Consider the following 19333-nt stretch of genomic DNA (forward strand, 5'->3'; position numbering starts at 1 on the left):
CTTTTGTATATTGTCTTCTCCAATTTGATTGAAGGATTTTTGAAGGGAAAGATTATCTTTCCTTTTCAGTATTTATTTCCCCAGAACTGAGCACAGTGCCTGGCACATAGTCAATGATTAGTTAATAATTATTGACTAATGACTATTTTTATTTATTTATTTTTTAAACCCTTACCTTCCATCTTGGAGTCAATACTGTGTATTGGCTCCAAGACAGAGGAGTGGTAAGGGCTAGGCAATGGGGGTTAAGTGACTTGCCCAGGGTCACACAGTTGGGAAGTGTCTAAGGACAGATTTGAACCCAGGATCTCCTGTCTCACCTGACTCTCAATCCACTCAGCTACCCAGCTGCCCCCAATGACTTTTTAAAAGTTTAGGGTTCCTCCACAATTTGCCTGTTTCATTATCACCAAAGCACTAAGATGTCATGAATCTAGGCCATATGATCTTCTCTTTCTGTAAAGACATGGAAACGCATGTTATATGAATCACAAAAGCATCTGTTAAAAACCTAAAATGGGCAGGCATTGTGCTAGGCCCTGTGAATGAAAAGAAAAATAAAATAGTGATTTTTATGCTCAAGGAACTTACATTTCCTCAGGCATCTAGGTGTTACAGCAGATAGAGTACTGAGAATGGAGTCAGAAAGTTGTTGTTTGGTCCTTCCTTAGTCATGTCTGACTATTCCTGACCCCATTTGGGGTTTCCTTGGTAAAGACACAGGTGTGATTTGCCCTTTCCTACTCTAACTCATTTTAAAGATGAGGAAACTGAGGCAATTTGGGTTATGTGACTTACCCAGGGTCACCCATCTAGTAAGTATCTGAGGCCAGATTTGAACTGAGTAAGATGAGGCTTCCAGACTCTGGGCCCAGAACTCCATCCAGGGAGCCATTTAGCTGCCTGAAAAAATATTAGCTCCTCAGTCTCAAAAAGTTACTAACTATATGACCTCAGAGAAGTCACTTAAGCTCTGCCTCAGTTCCACATCTGTAGAATAAAGATAATAATAGCATCTACATCCCAGAGTTGTTGTAAGGATCAAATAAGATAATAATTGTAGCAAAGTGCCCACATACATAATAAATGTAAATTATTATTATTAATTATTATTATTAATAGAGAAAAAGAATGCACAAATATGAAGATGTAAAATAAATGCGAGAACATTTTGGAAGGAAGGTACTGGCTGATGGAGCATCTGAAAGAAGCTCATATAAGAAGCTGTGCTTAAACTGATCTTTGAAAGAAGCTTGAAATTCTAAAAGGTAGAGGTAGGAGTTGTCCTGGTATATATTTAACAAATGGATCTTGGGGGGGGGGGAAAGTATGCATAGAACACTGAGTTTAATTAACCTTATTAATGGTTATTCTTTAACTTTCTTTTTATTAATTTATTTAGAATATTAGAATATTGGTTACATGATTCATGATTTTTTCCACTCCTCTTCCCTCCCCCTTCCTGAGACAACAAGCAGTTCCACTGGGTTATACATGTATCACTGTTCAAAACTAATTTCCATATTATTTATATTTGCAATATGAATATGCAAATGCCAAAATCCCAATCATTGAACCATGTGGTCAATCCAATGGGTTTCTACTCCCACAGTTCTTTCTCTGCATATGGATAGTGTTCTTACTCATAAGTTCCTTGGTGTTGTCCTGGATCATTGCATTGCTACCAGTTAGTCTACTACTTTCCTAAGGTAATCCAATCAACAAAACAATAAGTCAAGTCCCCCCCCCCAAAAAAAAAAGCAATGAGCATTTGCCCATTTCCCAGGGGTAAATACTAGGACCAGAAATTTAACCAGTTTGGCATTTTATCTGGCTATAGCAAGACATTGGTAAAGTTGAGGAAGAAATGCACTGTAAGCATGGAGGATGGCCTCTAAAAAAGACAAACAGACAGGAGATGGAATATCTATTATGAGAAGGAAAAAAGACCATTTTGACTGGCCTATCAAAAGAGTGAAGAAAAATAATACATAATGAGCCCTGAAAGGTCAACTGGAGACAGATTTTCTTTAGCTAAACAGATGTTTGTCTATGAACCTAGAGGTAATAGGGAGCCTTTGGAGTTTATTGCCCAGGAGACTGACATAGACACCTGTGATTTAGGAATATCCCTTTGACAGTGGTGTCATATTCCACAGAGCGGAGACTTAGGTAAGGAGAACAATTAGGAGATTATTTTAAAACTCCAGATGAAGTGATTAATCCCTGATTTGGGTAGCTGATCATGATAATGGAGAGAAAGGGATAGATTTGAGAAATATTGTGAGGTTAAAATTGGCAACCAAATCACAGTGGAAAGGAGATTGTAAAATCCATAATGGATCTGAGGTTTTGAACCTGGGACTCTGTATTGGACAAGCACCGCAATGGGCCAAGAGTTGAAAAGGAAGCAGAAAATGGGCTAGGTTGCTTTGGGAAAATTCCAAAACTCTTATATTTATCTCAAGGTTCTTGCACAACAAAGACACCAAATACCAATACTTTTCTGGGTATTTCGGGTGGCTGCCAACTGTGGAACAAATCATCTTTCTTCTTTGTTGTTATTCAGTCATTTCATGAGTGTCTGACTCTTCTTGAACCCATTTGGAGTTTTCTTGGCAAAAATATTAGAGTGGTTTGCTCTCGACTTCTGTAGCTTATTTCACAGATGAAGAAATTTAGGGCAACCAGGGATAAGTGACTCTCCCAAGATCACAGCTAGTAAGTGTCTAAGACTAGATTTGGACTTAGGAAAATGAGTTGCTCTTTTCTAAATTTCTTAAAACCTTTCAATCATATCTGCCACTTAAAAACTGAATGAGAGTGTTTCCCTGAGCTTCAAGTCCTTCTCTCCTTATCCTGTGGTCTCCATGACTTGTATTATCATTCTTGCCAATTACTCTGTTTTAGAAAGCCCTTATCCCACCTGGACAATCACATGCCCCAACATATCCCTGGCACTATCATGTCTTTGTGCCCGGAAGCTATAGCCTTCCTTTGCACTGTAGCTTTACTAATAGGCTGGAAGTGATCTTATGATATTGTGCTTTGAAAAAAACTGCACAAAAAATATTGTATTGTATCCACTGGAACATTAGTGACTCTATGAAGGAATCAGAGTTCTTCAAAGCCTCTGAATTGCAGGCTGCCCTGGGGTTTGAGTCAGCTTTCAGTTTATTGTGAAGATGAAAGGATCACTCTCTACTGGGCCCTTTAAGCAAGGGCATCACAGCCTCTTTCTGTGGAATGAGGAGAAAAGCTTGAGGCCAGTGAAAGGAGGAGGTTAGGAATGTCAGACTGCGAATGAGTGGTACATCCAAAGGAAGCCACAGCATTGGAGGGTTCCATTCTTGTATTTGCTCCTTTCCTATCCCCATTCTCTCTCCTCCCAAAGACCAGAATATAACCAAGATATTTTGAGAATTTGTTTAAGAGTTTTGTCATTTCCTGGGTCATTACCAAAGGTGATGTTGGGAGGAGAGCACAGGCTTCAGATAAGACAGCATGGTAAAAGGAAATAACCACTGCCCAAAGTCAGTCGGCCTCTGTTTGAGTTCTATCACATATTACATTGTGGCCTCAGACAAATCATTTCACTTCCATGACTCAGTTTCCTCAACTGTAAAGAGGGAGAACCAGATAGCCTGTGAGGTCTATTGCAGTTCTAAATCTACGAAACTATGACACATTTCAGTTAGGGCAAAATCTGCTTCCCTTTTCTCTGCAGAATTGTTGTGAGGCCAATCTCTCCTCACTAAAATGAGTTGTTTTGGCCAAAAGCCTTTCACTTTCTAATTTCTTAGTTGTGCCTAATATAAATCTAACTTGTTTCACTTTAAGCCTTTAGCTTTTATTCTATTCTCAATGAAATCAGAAAACACTTTTACAACAATCTAATACCTTGTTTGCAAGATATAAATGAAATCATTAAGTTGCCTTTGACTATACTATAGACTTCTAAACTATTTTATTTTTGAGCACCAACTTTGAGACACATTACTAGTCATTGTGAAGCACATAGAAGAGTATTTGTCCTTTAAGAGCCCATTATCTAGTAGAATTTACCAATCTGAGCAGCCTGTTTACCCTGTTCTCCAGAACTGGGAAGAATAATCACTGACATCCTATATAGTTCTGTATAGTTTTACACACATATCATTTTGTCTCAACATAATGCTATAAAGAAGTCATGGAAAGTATATTTGTTGTTCTTCAATCATTTTTCAGTCATGTCTGACTATGACCCCATTTGGGATTTTCTTGGTAAAGGTACTGGGAATAATTTGCCATTTTCCTTCTGCATTTTCCATATGAAAAAAACTGGGGCAAATAGGGTTAAGTGACTCATTCAGTAACCAAGCTAGTAAGAGTCTGGGGCTAGATTTGAACTCACATAGATAAGTCTTAGTGACTTTAGACCATTTACCATTCTATCTGCTATGCCATAGCTGCCCATTGAAAGTAAGCCCATTATAAAATGAGCATAACTCCATTTTATGTCCCAATCGCCCTAATTTACAAATGAGAACAATGAGGCTTAGAGATACTTGATTGCATAGCTCACTTAAATACTGAAAATATTTTATTAAATTTTAAAATAGCTCACTTAATGTACTTAAATTCAGTTCTTCTGGTTCTGAAGAAATGACTAGGGAGATGGACATGGTATGACGGCTGTCTTAAAGTATTTGAAAGGATATCATGTGAGAAGAGGGATTAAATTTGCTCTTTTAGACCCCAAAGGGCCAAAGCAGGGGCAGGAGGTGGGAGTTTCAAAGAAGCAAATTTAGGTTTGATGTCAGGAAAACCCTGTTAATGATTAGAGCCATCAAAAAGTGGAATACACTGCCTCAGGAGTCAATCAGTTCCCCATCATTAATCAACTTCTAGCACAACTGAGATGACCACTGGCAGGGCATATTGTACTGAAGATTCTTTTATCTATATGGTCCCTTCTCTGCTATAACACCTGCTGTCACCCTTATGACATAGCTAGTAAACATTTTAAGGGTTTGGAGGGAGGCCATGGTGATGATGATAAAATGAGGTTAAAGTTAATCGCTAAATGTGACAGTTAGAATAGCTGAAAAACTATTTAATCACTGCTAAAGTCTAAATAAAAATGGAGAGCTAAAAAAAGTTAATCACTAAAACTAAGCTTAAGGTTTATTTGTGATGTAGACTCTCATTTTAACTTTTTTTTAGAAGAATCAACTCTTAAAATGTGGTTTTTCTTCTTAGACCTATTTTTATTACATATGAATAACACACCACCAGTGGCCCAGGCTGTCACTAGGTTATGATGGACTAAGTCAGTGATGGTGAACCTTTTAGTGACCAAGTGCCTGAACTACAATCCACATATCCCATATGAGCCACCCTTTTACCCCACACAGGGAAGGGAGGAAGCACTCCCATTGGGCTGCTGGGCAGAGGGGTGGGTGAAGTGAGGAATGTCCCTACGTTTGGTGGAGAGTGGGAGAAGAGCAGTCCCCTCTGGCACATGTGCCATAGATTCACCAACACAAGTCTAAACAATTAAACAATCTATTACACTTTTCTGGTCTCTTCTGGACCTGGCATTTCATCATTGTGAGGACTCCTGACATTACTGTGTTAAGTATTACAATATTTTTCCGTGCTTGTCTATTTTAAAAAATCAATATAAAAATATTGATTAAGCACCCATATGTGTACCAATGGTACAAACATTATAAAACATGGTATAAAATCTACAGAGCATCTAGATAGCCCAGTGGATAGAGAATGCCTGACCTGGAGTCAGGAAGACTCATTTCTCTAAGTTCATAACAGATCTCAGATACTTACGAGCTGTATGACCCTGACCAAGTCACTTAACCCCAAATGCCTCAGTTCTTCAACTGTAAAATGATCTGGAGAAGGAAATGGCAAAACTATTTCAGTATCTTTGTCAAGAAAACTTCAAATACGGTCACAGAGAGTCAAACATGGCTGAAAATAACTGAACAAGAACACATGACATATAATCTTAAGGACTTTCAACCTGACTGGGAAAGCAACACATGAAATAGAGAACAACCAAGTGTTAAATTTGTATGGTAGACAGTTGAATATTGGTTAATGTTCACAGAAGATAAAAATTTTTTTTTCTTTGATATGAAGCAGTCAGAGAAGGCTTCCTGTAGGGGATGGGATTCAAGCTTTGACCTGGTAGATGCTTGGAAGAAAGGAGGACATTTCAGGAGGCAGGTGAAAACATGAATAAAGGTATAGAAATAGAAATGAGCATGCGATAGACAGAAGACAGTGAGAAGACTGGCTTGACTAGGGGAAATATGAAGTTTAGGGAAGACATGAAGTAGTGTGGAGTCAAACAAAGGAGCTCATATTGAATATTTCACAAATTAGCCAAGTTTCAACTGAATGACTTTGTGGTGGTAGCAATTGTTTTCTTAATTAAAGGGAAAAAAAAGAAATGCTTAAAACACTAGTATATTTATAACCCAAAGAGTAGAGAACTGGCCTTTGTCAGGATGATCTAAGATAAAATTCTTTCTCATACATTTAGAAGTTTGTTATGCACGTCTCTGGGTTTCAGTTTCTTCATCTGTAAAATGAGGGAATTTAATTCAAGGTTCTCTCAGGTTCATTTGAACCCTAAAATTATGATCTAATGAAGGAAATACTAAACAAAAAACTTTAATCTTTGAATGAAGACATTTAAATAAATAAACACTTAGCTATAGAAGGTATTGCAAAACTCACTATTTCCCTGCATCTCACGTTCTTTATTTTTAAAATGGAAGCATTATAATGAATGACCTCTGAGGACATTTCCAGAACCCACGATCTTGAGTTTTATATTGCTAAAGTCACCTTGGGCATCTTATTCATATGATTCGTAGACTAAAAATATTCAAAACTAAACTCATCTTTTCCCTAAACCTGTGTTTCCTTTAAACATTCACATTTTTGTCCACAAATACTACCAGTCATTCTGGTTTAATGCCTCAATCATCAACCCTTCTCTTTCACTTACCAACCCCACACCCTCATCCAGTCATTGGGCAAGTCTTCCCAATTCTACCATCTCTGTCTGCATGAACTGAAGTGGAGTGAAATAAGCAGAACCAGGAGAAAATTATACACAGTAAGAAGCAATATTGTATCATGGTCAACTGTGAAAACTTGGCTATTCTTGGCAATGCAATGATCTGGAACAATACCGAAAGATTTTTGATGAGGAATGCTATCCACCTGCAGAGAAAGAACTGTTGGAGTCAGATGGATGCAGACCAAAGCATGCTACCTTTCACTTCAGTGCATGTATAGTTTTATTTTAGGGTTTTGCTTTTATGTAAGTGTACTCCTCCAACAATGACCAATATAGAAGTATGTTTTGGATAATAATAAAAATAAAATGAAAAAAATCTACTATCTTTGATATCACTCATCTTTTTCTCTTCTTATGCCACAAACATCCTTCTTCAGGGCCTAATCATCTTTGTTTTGGACCATTGCATCAGATTCTTAAATTTGTTATGGTTCAGTCATTTTTGACTCTTCATAATCTCATTTGGGGTCTTCATGGTGAAGGTACTGGAATGGTTTGTCATTTACTTCTGCAGATCATTTAGCAAATGAGGAAACAGATAAAAGGTGGCAAGTGACCTGTCCAGGATCACACAGTGTCTATGGTCAAATTTGAAATCAGGAAGATGAGTCTTCCTGACTCTAGTGTACCTACCTGCCCTTAGTTCCCCTGTACCCAGGCAATTCCCTATTCCAATCCTTCTCCCACACAGCTGACAAACTGATACACCTAAAAGTACAAATGTGACCATGTTATTCCCTTGCTCAAAAAACTCAAGTGGCTCCCCATTGCCCCTAGGATCAAATGTAAACTGCATCATTTCTTCAAAATCCCAGCCTGTCTTTCAAGACCTATTCCACATGCTTCTTTCATATTCTACATCTCAGTCAAACGAACTTTCTTGTTATTAACTGTAAAATACCATTTCTAGCAATATTGTATCATCATCAACTGTGAATGACTTGGCTATTCTCCATAATGCAGTGATCCAAGACAATTCTGAGAGAACTATGATAAAAAATGTTATGAATCTCCATTAAAAGAACTGATGGAATCTGAATGCAGGTTGAAGACTACTGTTCTTCACTTTTCATATTCCTTTTTTGTTACTTCATTTTGGTCTGTGTTTTCTTTTGCAACATGATTAATATGGAAATAGTTTTGCATGACTGCATGCATATAATGTATAGCAAAGTGCTTGCCTTCTCAAGGAATGGGGAATAGAGGAAAGTAGGAAAAGAATTTGCAATTCAAAATTATTTTTTAAAAATGTTTAAAATTGTTTTTACATATAATTAATAAATAAATATAATCTTAAAAAAACAAAAATAACAAAAAATATATATACTATTCTATCTCTGCCCCCATACCTTTGTACATTTCAAGCTTGGGATTTTTTCTCACTTCATTTTCACATCTTGAATTCCCCTCAAGACTCAGCACAAGTGTCACTTCCTTCAATAAGCCTTTTCTGATTCCACTAGGTGTGGCCCCATTCCCAATGAGATTGTTTTTATAGTGAACATTTGTATTTACATTATACCTTTTATAAACTTCTGAAAAGCCTTGTGTGAGAAGCAGTGTTGCATATAGGATAGATAGCTGGCTTTGAATTCAGGAACCCTTTGGTACAGGGTACTGCCTCTGGAATAAACTAGTCATGTGACCCTTAGGAAATCACAGCCTTTCAGGGACTCCCAAGCAACTCTCTATGAAGATAGATTGTAGAGTAGGTGCCCAGTGGCAATGGTTGAAGGAACTGCAAAATTATGTCTTCTCTGTCACTATCACTCCCATTACATCACACCAAATATTGTTTCTCCCCCAAAGAACTAGACTACAGGGACTCTCCCACCTTTTTCTTTGAGTCTTGGTACTTGGATTCTCAATAAATGCTTATTAATTTTTAAAAATTAAAATACTTATTTATAAATGTTCATGAATTAAACTTTGGAATAAAATTTCTCTTGTGATGATATGTAGGTCTAGAACTTCATGTCTTTTTCATACCAAATGCCCCTCCTGTATTTCCTGTACTTCTTTCCATTGGCAATGGGACAGAAATATATTTATACTACTTAGGGGATTAAGAATATTTTGAAATAGGCTTAATTTTTTCTTTCTAGTGTTTGGATCAGTGAGGTATGTTTTCTTCTCTCTGACTCCCATGTGTCTTTGCTTTTATGAAGCCAAATAGAGAGAAAAGAGACTAAATAATAAGGCATCGAAGTGCCTCAGTATAAAATATTCTCATGATTTTTTTCACAATAAAGTGTTTGTTGCTATATATTTACCCCTACTGAATTATTTTAATTAATTAATTGTTTTAAAAAATATTATTCCATGTTTGCATGATTCATTTTCTTTCCCTCCTGTCTTCCCTCCCCCGTCCTAGAGCCAATAAGTAATTCCACTGGATTGTACAGATGCTGTCACTTGATACCTATTTCCATATTATTTATTTTGGCTATAGAGCAATCTTTTAAAGCCTAAACCCCAAATAACATACACATATATACATGTGATAAGTGATGTCATATGTTCTTTTGCATTTCTGTCCCATAGTTCTTTCTCTCCATGTGGTTAACATTCTTTCCCATAAGTACTTTAGGAGTATCCTGGTTTGTTGCATTGCTACTAGTAGCAAAGTCCATTATATTGGATTGTTCCAAAATGTTTTACTTTCTATGTTCAATATTCTTCTGGTTCTGCTCATTTCACTCTGCATCAGTTCATTGAGGTTCTCCCAGTTCATATGGAAAGCCTCCAGATCATCAATTCTTACAGCATAATAGTATTCCATCACCACCATATACCACAACTTGTTCAGTCATTCCCCAATCGAGGGACACTCCATTTTCCAATTTTTTTGCCACCACAAAGAGCATGGCTATGAATACTTTTGTACAAGTATTTTTCCTTATTATCTCTTTGGGGTAGCAACCAAGCAGCTGAATCAATTCACAACTCCACCAGAAATGCATTAGTGTCCCAATTTTGCCAAATCCCCTCAAACAATTATTATTTTCCTTTACAGTTATATTGACCAATATGCTAGGTGTGAGGTGGTACTTCAGCATTACTTTGATCTTCATTTCTCTAATTATGAGAGCTTTAGAACACTTTTTCATATACTAATTGATAATTTCAATTTATTTATCTGAAAACTGTCTAATTGGGGAATGGCTTCATTTTTTTTGTACAATTGACTTAGATCCTTATAAATTTGAGAAATGAGACCTTTGTCAGAGGTCTTTGTTATAAAAACTTTTTTCCATTTTGTTGCCTCCCTTTTAATTTTTGGTTACAATAGTTTTGTTTGTACAGAAACATTTTAATCAAAATTATTCATTTTATATTTTGTAATGTTCTCTTGGTCTTAAATTCCTTCCTTTCCCAGAGATCTGACAGATATACTATTCTATGCTCACCTCATTTTTTTATGGTTTCCCTCTTTATATTTAAGTCATTTACCCACTCTGAGTTAATCTTGGTATAAGGTCCCTACTAAATTATGAGAGAAAACTTGTTTCCTTATTCTCCCATTGGGCATTTGACTTGAATCCTCCTATAGTGAAAGACTGAGCAATCGCTACAGCTCTCCTGTCTTTTGTAGATTGCTTCTGACACAAACCATCCCAAAGCTCTAAGAAGATACAGCCTGTATCCCTTCCTCCATAACATTAAAAAAAACACTTTAGGCATTTTGAACATCACTTTAAAGTGGTTTAATCACATCTGTGTATGTATTTCAATTGGTCCTCTGTGTTCCCCACATTACTATGGATAATTGAGCTGTCTATAAATTAATGCCTATCAAACACCCTGTTCCTTCTTTCTTCTCTCCTTCTGGTTTGGTTTACCCTTCTTCCAGAAGCCTCTTCCCATTCAGCTAATGCATCTCAACAGCTTTTTTTAGTAAGAGTGCTTGGTACCAGTATTCAGGCCTATGCAGGAGTTGAAGAAAATTGGCCTAGCAGTTCTTTTGTAATTTGAAAAAAGCCATTTTACCAAGGGAGACAGAACACCTGCATCTCTGGACCCTATATGGAATGAAACTTAAAAGAGGGAAGAGTAGAGGGGAGTGGCCATTGTTTAACAGAGACAATTTGTTTTTGTTTCTTGTCTCCTCTAGTGAAAAAGCTAGAGAATCAGAGGGAAGAATTTGGAAAGTGGAAAATGTTTCACACTGCCAATAAACAGGAAGAATCAAGGGACTAGGAAAAGACAGACTCCCTTTGAAATAGATTAAAGCCTTGATTATATGAATGATCTTACCTTTGGATGACTAGAAATCACAGAAAGGAACATGAACACTAATTAGTATTCTAAAGATGGCTCTAGAGAAAGAATTATATGGGGTTGCCTTGTCTCATATTATAGAATTATTACTGGTGTTGAATAATAATAAAAATAACAATAATATTTTTGTCATTATTTTGGTCCATGCCTACATTTTCACCAGTATGAGGAACAACTATTATGAAAACTGTTTTCATAACATTCATGATGGTATACTACTTGCCTATCACTGAGAAGCTAATAGTTTCCTGGGATACTGAAAGATTAAATGACTTTCCTATAGTCTCATATCCTAGACAGATAGAGAGAAGGATATAGAGATATGTAGGGTATCTACCTAGAGAGAGTATCTATATCTACATATATAAAAATAGAAACAGAAACAGAATAGATATCTATGTCTATTTTTCTATATCTAGATCAGAGGTTGGAATTGAACTCAGGTATTCTTGACTTCAAGATCAGCATTATATTGACTATGCCACACAGTCTCTTTATAATAATATTCTAATGATGATAAAATAAGTGGAATTTATATTTAGGACTTCTCAAAAGTCTTAGTGTGGTTTTAAACTATTAAATAATCTTCTTTCTTCCTCCTCCTCCTTATTATTATTAATTCTTAAAACCACACTAAGACTTTTAGGATATCCTTATAGCTTTAAAGTTTGCCAATTGCTTAACACACATAATCTGATTTAAACTTCACAATAACCCTGTAAGAAGAGTACAACAAGCATTATTCTTTACATTGTGTAAATGAAGAACGTGAAGATTTCCCTTGGAACTAGGTCTGATGGAGTATGGTTAGATGAATATTTGGCCATATTGGACATAAGCCCCCAGTTGGGAAATTGAGCTTTTCTAAGGTTGTAACACTAGATATTCATGGTTTCCCTACCCATTATAGTATGACCTCTCAGGACTGATAAGGAACATTCCTGCTAATCACATTGATGTACAATGTACATTTCTTCTGAATGTACTCATGAAATATACAGTTTAAGCAGATCTTACATCTCTGAGGTTACCTGCATTTTTTGCATTGATCTGTGCAACAGATAAAGTCTTTCAAAGCCATGTAAATCAAATTATTATACTTCATTATTACAATTTGTCAAAAGCTTTGAAACCCTATTGTGCAAATGTCCATGACTCTGGGATGACAAAAAGGGCCAAAAATTGCCCCTGAAGTCTCAGAAAGCACATTTCAAATAATAAAGGCAACTAATCAGACATTCTCCAATCTTGGGAGCAAAACAGATTGCCTGTACCTCCACAGGATTCATCCTTTTTAACATTTTCTGGGGATTGAATAGTTTGGACATCATGCCATCCATTCAAACAGATCTTGTCTTGTTCCTGGTTCTGCCTAAATTCTCTTCTTGATCTGTCTTGAAAAATCTTATAATTAAAAGGGCTGTAATTCCCTTTTACAATAAATTGGAATTTACTATCTAAAGGAACTCTGAAGTGAATTATTTTGCAAGGAGAATAGCTAGTTCTCTGCCAGAATCTATTCCCCCCCCCCCTAAATTTAGATTGAGTGTTTGGGGTAAGTTTAAGACTCACCTAAAAGCTTCCCTAGAGCAAGGGGGGGGAGGGGGGGAGGAGAGAAACAAACAAACAAACAAACAAACAAACAAAAATAAAGGCAACATGGACTATATGTGAATACCCAGAAGCAACAAATATTCAGCTACTTAAACGTTTTTCTTCCTCTCTCCATTGGAACTAATATTCCTCCATCACACTGAAAACACATGCCAGAATGCCCATTGCTCAGGAAGATTAAAGACCTATTCATAGGTCTGTGGTTGTATCTTTTCCCCATTTCCTTTGCCTCTTGTCACATCAGGCTTTCTCACACCTCTCTTGAGGCTGTTTGCTTTCAACAATCCACAGGGATTTTACCCTTCCCTCTACTTTTTTTTTCTGTTGTCAAAACCCCAGGAGTTTTTTTTTTTTCATTTTTAATTAAGAGCGAATGAAGGTAACAGAGTGTTTTATAACTAGAGAGAATTCACCAGCGGGACACCAAGGCAGAAATAGGGAACCTGAAAGAAGAGCAGACTGATACCAAATCAGCCCGGTGGGGAGCACGTCCTGTACAGGCTCGGGAGCCTGCTGGCTCTCTCACCCAACTTCCCCTCCAGCCCACAGCCTGGAAGCTTTACCTTTGGCTCAGGAATCCCTGGCTTTTGTTCCGGGAAGCTACAATGCGAGGCATATTTTTTAAGCGTTATCAAACACACTTCTGCTGCCCTGAAATATGCCTGTGCCTGCAAGGTTCCCAAATGTTAATTTCTGCTGCCGAGGGAAGTGTCCTAATTTCCACTGCATTTCAGTGACCTACTCTTCACTGTGTACCTGCCTGTCTTTGAGCACAGGTAGAGTTTGAGGTTATAACAATAAGTACTGTGGAAGTATCTAAGTGTGGACTCTCCGATGCAGATGCATAACCTATTTTCGTGTTGGTAAGAGAAGCTAAGAGTAAAGGGGGAGGAGGAGAAGCAGAAAACGAACAAAAGCAAGAAAGAAGTAGTGCCGACGTAATATACCGCGAATAAGAAGGGTAGAAAAAGGGTGAAAGAAAGAAGCACTCTGGAGCCACCTGCATTTTACATAGTTTAACATTTTACATAGTTACCTTTGTGCTTCCTGACTGAAGGGTTCTGGAAGCATCCCAGTTACAGAGAAAACGGAGTACGTGCTTGGATAGTGCTGTCTTTGGAGCTCTAAGTCTGAGTCATTGCTTTCCTGGGCTGTGTTTTGCATATTGCACTTGGAAAATGGCATTATGAGAATCCTAAGGAGGAAAACATGTTTTTATTAAACTCCTTTCCAAAATTGCACCCCTGCTGGGCTCTTTCTCCTTCATAAGGCTGGATGTTATTACATTTATGATTAAAAAAATTCTTCATCTATGTGTTTTGCCCTTTTACCTCTGTGAGATGATGATGATGATGATGATGATGATGATGATGATGATGATCTCAAGTCCTGGGGAACTGAATGATGGGCATTAGTGAAGGAGTGGCATTTTGATCTCTTGACAACCAGGACCTCTCCTAGATTCTTCCCTTTCTTCTAAATTCATTTCAAGAAGTACATCTCTTGGGTCTCTTCAAGATCACAGGGCTGAGTGATTTGTAAATTAAACAAGGTATATATATAGCAAGGGGGGGGTAGCTAGGTGGCACAGTGGATAGAATGCTAGAGCTCAATCAAGAAGACTCATCTTCCTGAGTTCAAATCAAATTAAACAAGGTATATATAGAAAAGTGGGGCAGCTAGGTGGATAGAGTGCTAGTGCTGAATCAGGAAGACATGTTCCTGAGTTCAAATCCAGCAATATTCTTACCATCTATGTGATCCTGAGCAAGCCACTTAACCCTGTTTGACTCAGTTTCCTTAGCTGTAAAGTGATCTGGATAAGGAAATGACAAAACACACCAGTATCTTTGTCAAGAAAACCTGAAATGGGGTCATGGACAAGCAAACTGCACAAGAAACTCAGACATTTTTTCTTTAATTTCTTATGTTATAAATAGCCTATTCCCCTCTCTCCCATGTAATTTTTAAGTACATCATTCCAAATCTACAAATAGGTTTTTAAATAAATAAACAAATAAATAAATGACTAACTAAATGAATATTTACTCTGCCTGGATTTGTCACATTCTTAATGACTATCTACACTGGAAAGAATTAAACACTTAAGATGTCTTATGTTATCCTTTAGATGTGTAGATATGATCTCAGACACACAAATGAGGTGATGTGGGGATTTCCTTAACCTAATAAGTAACTGGTGTTTGGATTTTACTCACTTTTGTACCACATACCATAACAGATAAACTGGCTATTTGAGAGGCTATCTTTAGGTATTGTGAAGAAAATCCCAAACTAGCGCCTTATAAAATGTCAAGTGTCATCTGATCAATTATCAACTGAGATATCTCTTAATATCATGTCATATGACTCCTACACAGATACTCCTTTTGCTCCACCCACCCCACCCCCAAATTTGTCCCAATTTTGCAGGTATAGCATATGACTGTTTCCCTGATGTTGAATTGAGAGGGTGGTTCTAGAGTTAAAAGGGAAATTAGAATCCTATTATCTTTGGCCTTGATCCATGATAGATGTTTTCCAGTCAGAGAGTTCCTAAAGGATATCTTTACTATCACTTCTTTTGCACAAGACATTGTTTGTGATAGGCTGCAACATATATGCACACTCATACATTTCCACATTGCCCTTTTAGTGATCTCCAGTTTTGATTGTTCAGAAATTGTTAAGTCTATGATTTCAGCTATACAAAATTACTAGAAGAGTGTTCATAGAAAAATAGGGATTTTTGTTTTCAGGACAAGCTTTGGTCATTGAAGATGCTCTCCAGTTCTCCAAAAGCATTCTGATTTCTTCTCTTTGTCCTATTCAGTTTAACACCAGCTTATGGCACAGTCACATCCTCTGAAGATAGATGCATTGAGGAACCAGCTCAACATGCTTCCAATCCAACTGTATATCATAACTCATTTGAAAGAATACCTGGTGGGCAAGAAAAGTAAGAATTTTTTAAGGACCCATGATTTTATCATGGTGGGCATATCCCATCTTCCAGGAGAGATAGTAAATCCTTTCTAATTTAGCAGCTCATTTTTGAGAATAGTTGTAATTAAAAGTTGCTTGCCAGGCTATTGATAATGCTTTCAAAATTTAGCCACACTGGTCTTCAAAAAGCAGATACACAGTTTGTCCAAAATCCTATATCTGGGGTCTTTCCAGAGTTTTCTTAACAGGACTTGCCAGAAATTTCATTTCACTAATTGCCCAGAGTAATTTCAACACCCCCAATGAGGCATTAGAAGACTATAGAAATTAGATCTTAGTAATTTGGAAAACTGAAGGGAAGTCAGGACCAAATTAGTGAAAAGCCGGATCAATCACCACATTTGATTAAGTACTTTATTAAATCTTGAACATGTTATATGCTATGCATGATTTAATAGATTATGAAGACAGAAAAAAATTTTTTTAACTTAGTTCTTGCTCTCAGGGAACTTACAGTCTAATTGGGGAAACACAATAAGTAAAAAGAAATTAATAACAAGAGTTAATACAATACACCACATAATTACATGCTAAATAATTTGGAACAGATTAATTATAGAGCATTTTAAAAGATATTCAATTTTATTACTTTCAGGAATGTACAAAAATCTTAACTAATAGCTAATAAAGTAGTTCTTCTGTCTGACCCATTTCATTCATTCATTGAACAAACATTTAATGAACTAGTTGCTATGAGAAATGAGAAATAATGCTCTTTATGGATCTCACAGTAATAATGTAGAAATATTACAAATACAAATAAATAGAATAAAAAGCAGAGTGTGATATATATGAGAGATACAAAGTATTATTGTAATTCAAAGGTACCCTTCATACTTATTTTAGTCAATGAATGATCTGGTAGGAAGATCTGGAACCAGAGGAGCAGAGAACCAAAGATGAGAGCTGAGATAAACATAGATAGTGATCAGAGCTAAGAGAGTGGATAAACAGAGAGTGGAGTTAGGTTGTTGGTAAAAGGGAGTCTGCTTATCTAAGCAGCAGCCCTTCCCCTGGAATCTTTTTGCTATGGAAATGGCAGCCATAAAGATGTACTAGTAGAAATTTGGGGCCATAGATGGCAGGCATGGGAAGTCAGGTGGACCTAAATTCTTGTACCCAATTACCAGTTTTGAAGAATCAGAAACAACTCAAAACAGGCATTCCTAAAAAGGTCGCCTCCTAACAGTAGTTCTTGAACCCAATTCTTAATGTCTTGAAAAGAAAATTAGCAGGTTTGCTCAATTTTCTGGGCTAAATCTGCTGGTAAGAAGGGATACTATCATTTGAACTAGCAAACTGCAAGATACACACAGGACAGGGCCACTATGTAAAATATCCATTAATCTTGCCCCATTCTACTGCTGTGAGTTATGTGGAATGTATAAGTCCAAAGGGAAGGCAGTTGACTTTGAATCAAACCTAAGTAAAATAAAAAAGGATGACTATAGAAATCCCTGGGAACATGGTGCATTTTGGATGTGTGATACTTTTCTATATTACACTTAAAATACAGTGAAACAAAGACTGTCCTGTAGTTAATATTATTATCTAAAATGCTTACCTGGGATGGGAGGTAACACTAAGTTCCATTTAATCTTTTCTGTAAAATCTTATGGATAAGCAACATTCTGAGGATCCCAAGGAAAACTCTGGATGAGGCTACTTGTCAAAGAGTTGTCTGTGGAAAGGCTTCCAGCCCATGTGAATCTGGCACTTGTGGCTGCAAGTAATGAATTAAATCTATTTAACTATTGTTCAGCATTTCAATAAATCTAAAATCTCACAAATATACGTTTCATCTCAATGGGTTCATACCCCAGCCTATCCAGTGTGCTCATTCAATGATAATCCTGTCAATATTCTTTCATAGAGGTATCATGGTACAATGTAGAAAGGACTAAATCTGGAATCAGAGGAACTAGATTCAAATCTTTTCTCAGCTTTTTAAAAAATCATGTGATCTTCAGCAAACTCTCTCTGCCCCAGTTTCCTCATATGTACAATGATGGGGTTGGATTAGATGGCTCTAAGGTGCTGTCCAGCTCTAAATCTATGATCCTATTGTCGACCCAGTGTGCTGGAAGCCTTCTTTATGGTCTTTTCTCATTTCATAATTATCATTGAGGAATTTTGGCTGTTAATTTCCTCATGTCATGTAGCTGGCTCATCCCTTTTTTTGGAAGATATATTTTCCTCTGTGATATCCTTTATGTGACCCTGTGCTCAAAGAATCATCATTGGAAATATACTACAGCTATTTGTATCCACCATATGTTTCCCCATTTTCCTTTGCATTATGAATAACTTTTAAATATTATTATTTCAAGCTTTGCAACCATACAACATAAAAATTGTGTTTTACAAGGTCACTAGATTGAGTCATTAAAAGCATAGGTTTTATTGTTGTGTCACATCTAGTTTTCTGTGATCCAGTTTGAAGTTTTTCTGACAAAGATATTGAAGTGGTTTGCCTTTTTTCCTTCTCCAGTTCATTTTACAGATGAGGAAACTAATTAAAAAAAAAGATTTAAGGGACTTTCTCAGGGTTATGTAGTTAGTAATTATCTAGAGCCAAATTTGAGCTCAGGTCTACCTGACTTCAGATCTGGTACTCTATTCGCTGTGCCACCTAGCTGCCCTGAACACAAACACTGAAAAATTCCTCAAATGAGTAACACATATTCTTTTATTTCCATTCATTTCTGATCCCAATTCATTATCAATCTCAGTGACTTCCACAGATATTTTTAATGATGTACATTAACAGGTCACTAAACTATACATTTATAGTCTGAACAATAACATTTTTTCATCCATTTAGTCATTCTTGTATGCATTGTTAGTCATTCAGTGTCTTTTTTACTTATTATATACATATAGAAAGTGAAAAGGCTCTGTCATGTTCTAAAGTTTGGTGCAATCAACACAATATCAGGAATAGTTGAAATAATGCTGTATTTTAGGGATCCATTTTCTATTTGGATATTGCATGATAGATCCTCTTTGACTGTGACTAACACCTTTTGTGACCTTACATTTTCCTGATTTATGCCTTCCTTGATTTTAATAATCAAAGGGTTGTGAAACAGAAATATCTCTTGGGTTGTTTTTATCAAAAAATCTTATATGATTTTAATATATTCATGAAAATTGAAGACCTTTTGACATTTTTCTTTGTTCCATACATTACCATCTTCCTTATTCATAATGCAAATGGAAATTTCAGCCCAGCCCATTGCCAAATTATTATAAGCTTTGAGTTAAAAAGATCTGAATTAATAAGCTTTACAAATCTAAATGTTCAGGTTAATATGGGTAAAGAAGTGAAAAAAA

The 19333-nt window shown here is 36.5% G+C and overlaps 1 protein-coding gene across 5 annotated transcripts in view; it reads left to right on the forward strand.

Moving 5' to 3' along the window:
* The window catches only part of NTM (neurotrimin), a 1347813-nt gene that overhangs the window by 867523 nt on the left and 460957 nt on the right, over positions 1–19333 (forward strand). The gene's annotated exons all lie outside the window — the stretch shown is intronic.

The sequence above is a fragment of the Monodelphis domestica genome, chromosome 4 (assembly GCF_027887165.1).
Source record: "Monodelphis domestica isolate mMonDom1 chromosome 4, mMonDom1.pri, whole genome shotgun sequence".
In the NCBI taxonomy this organism is placed as follows: domain Eukaryota; kingdom Metazoa; phylum Chordata; class Mammalia; order Didelphimorphia; family Didelphidae; genus Monodelphis; species Monodelphis domestica.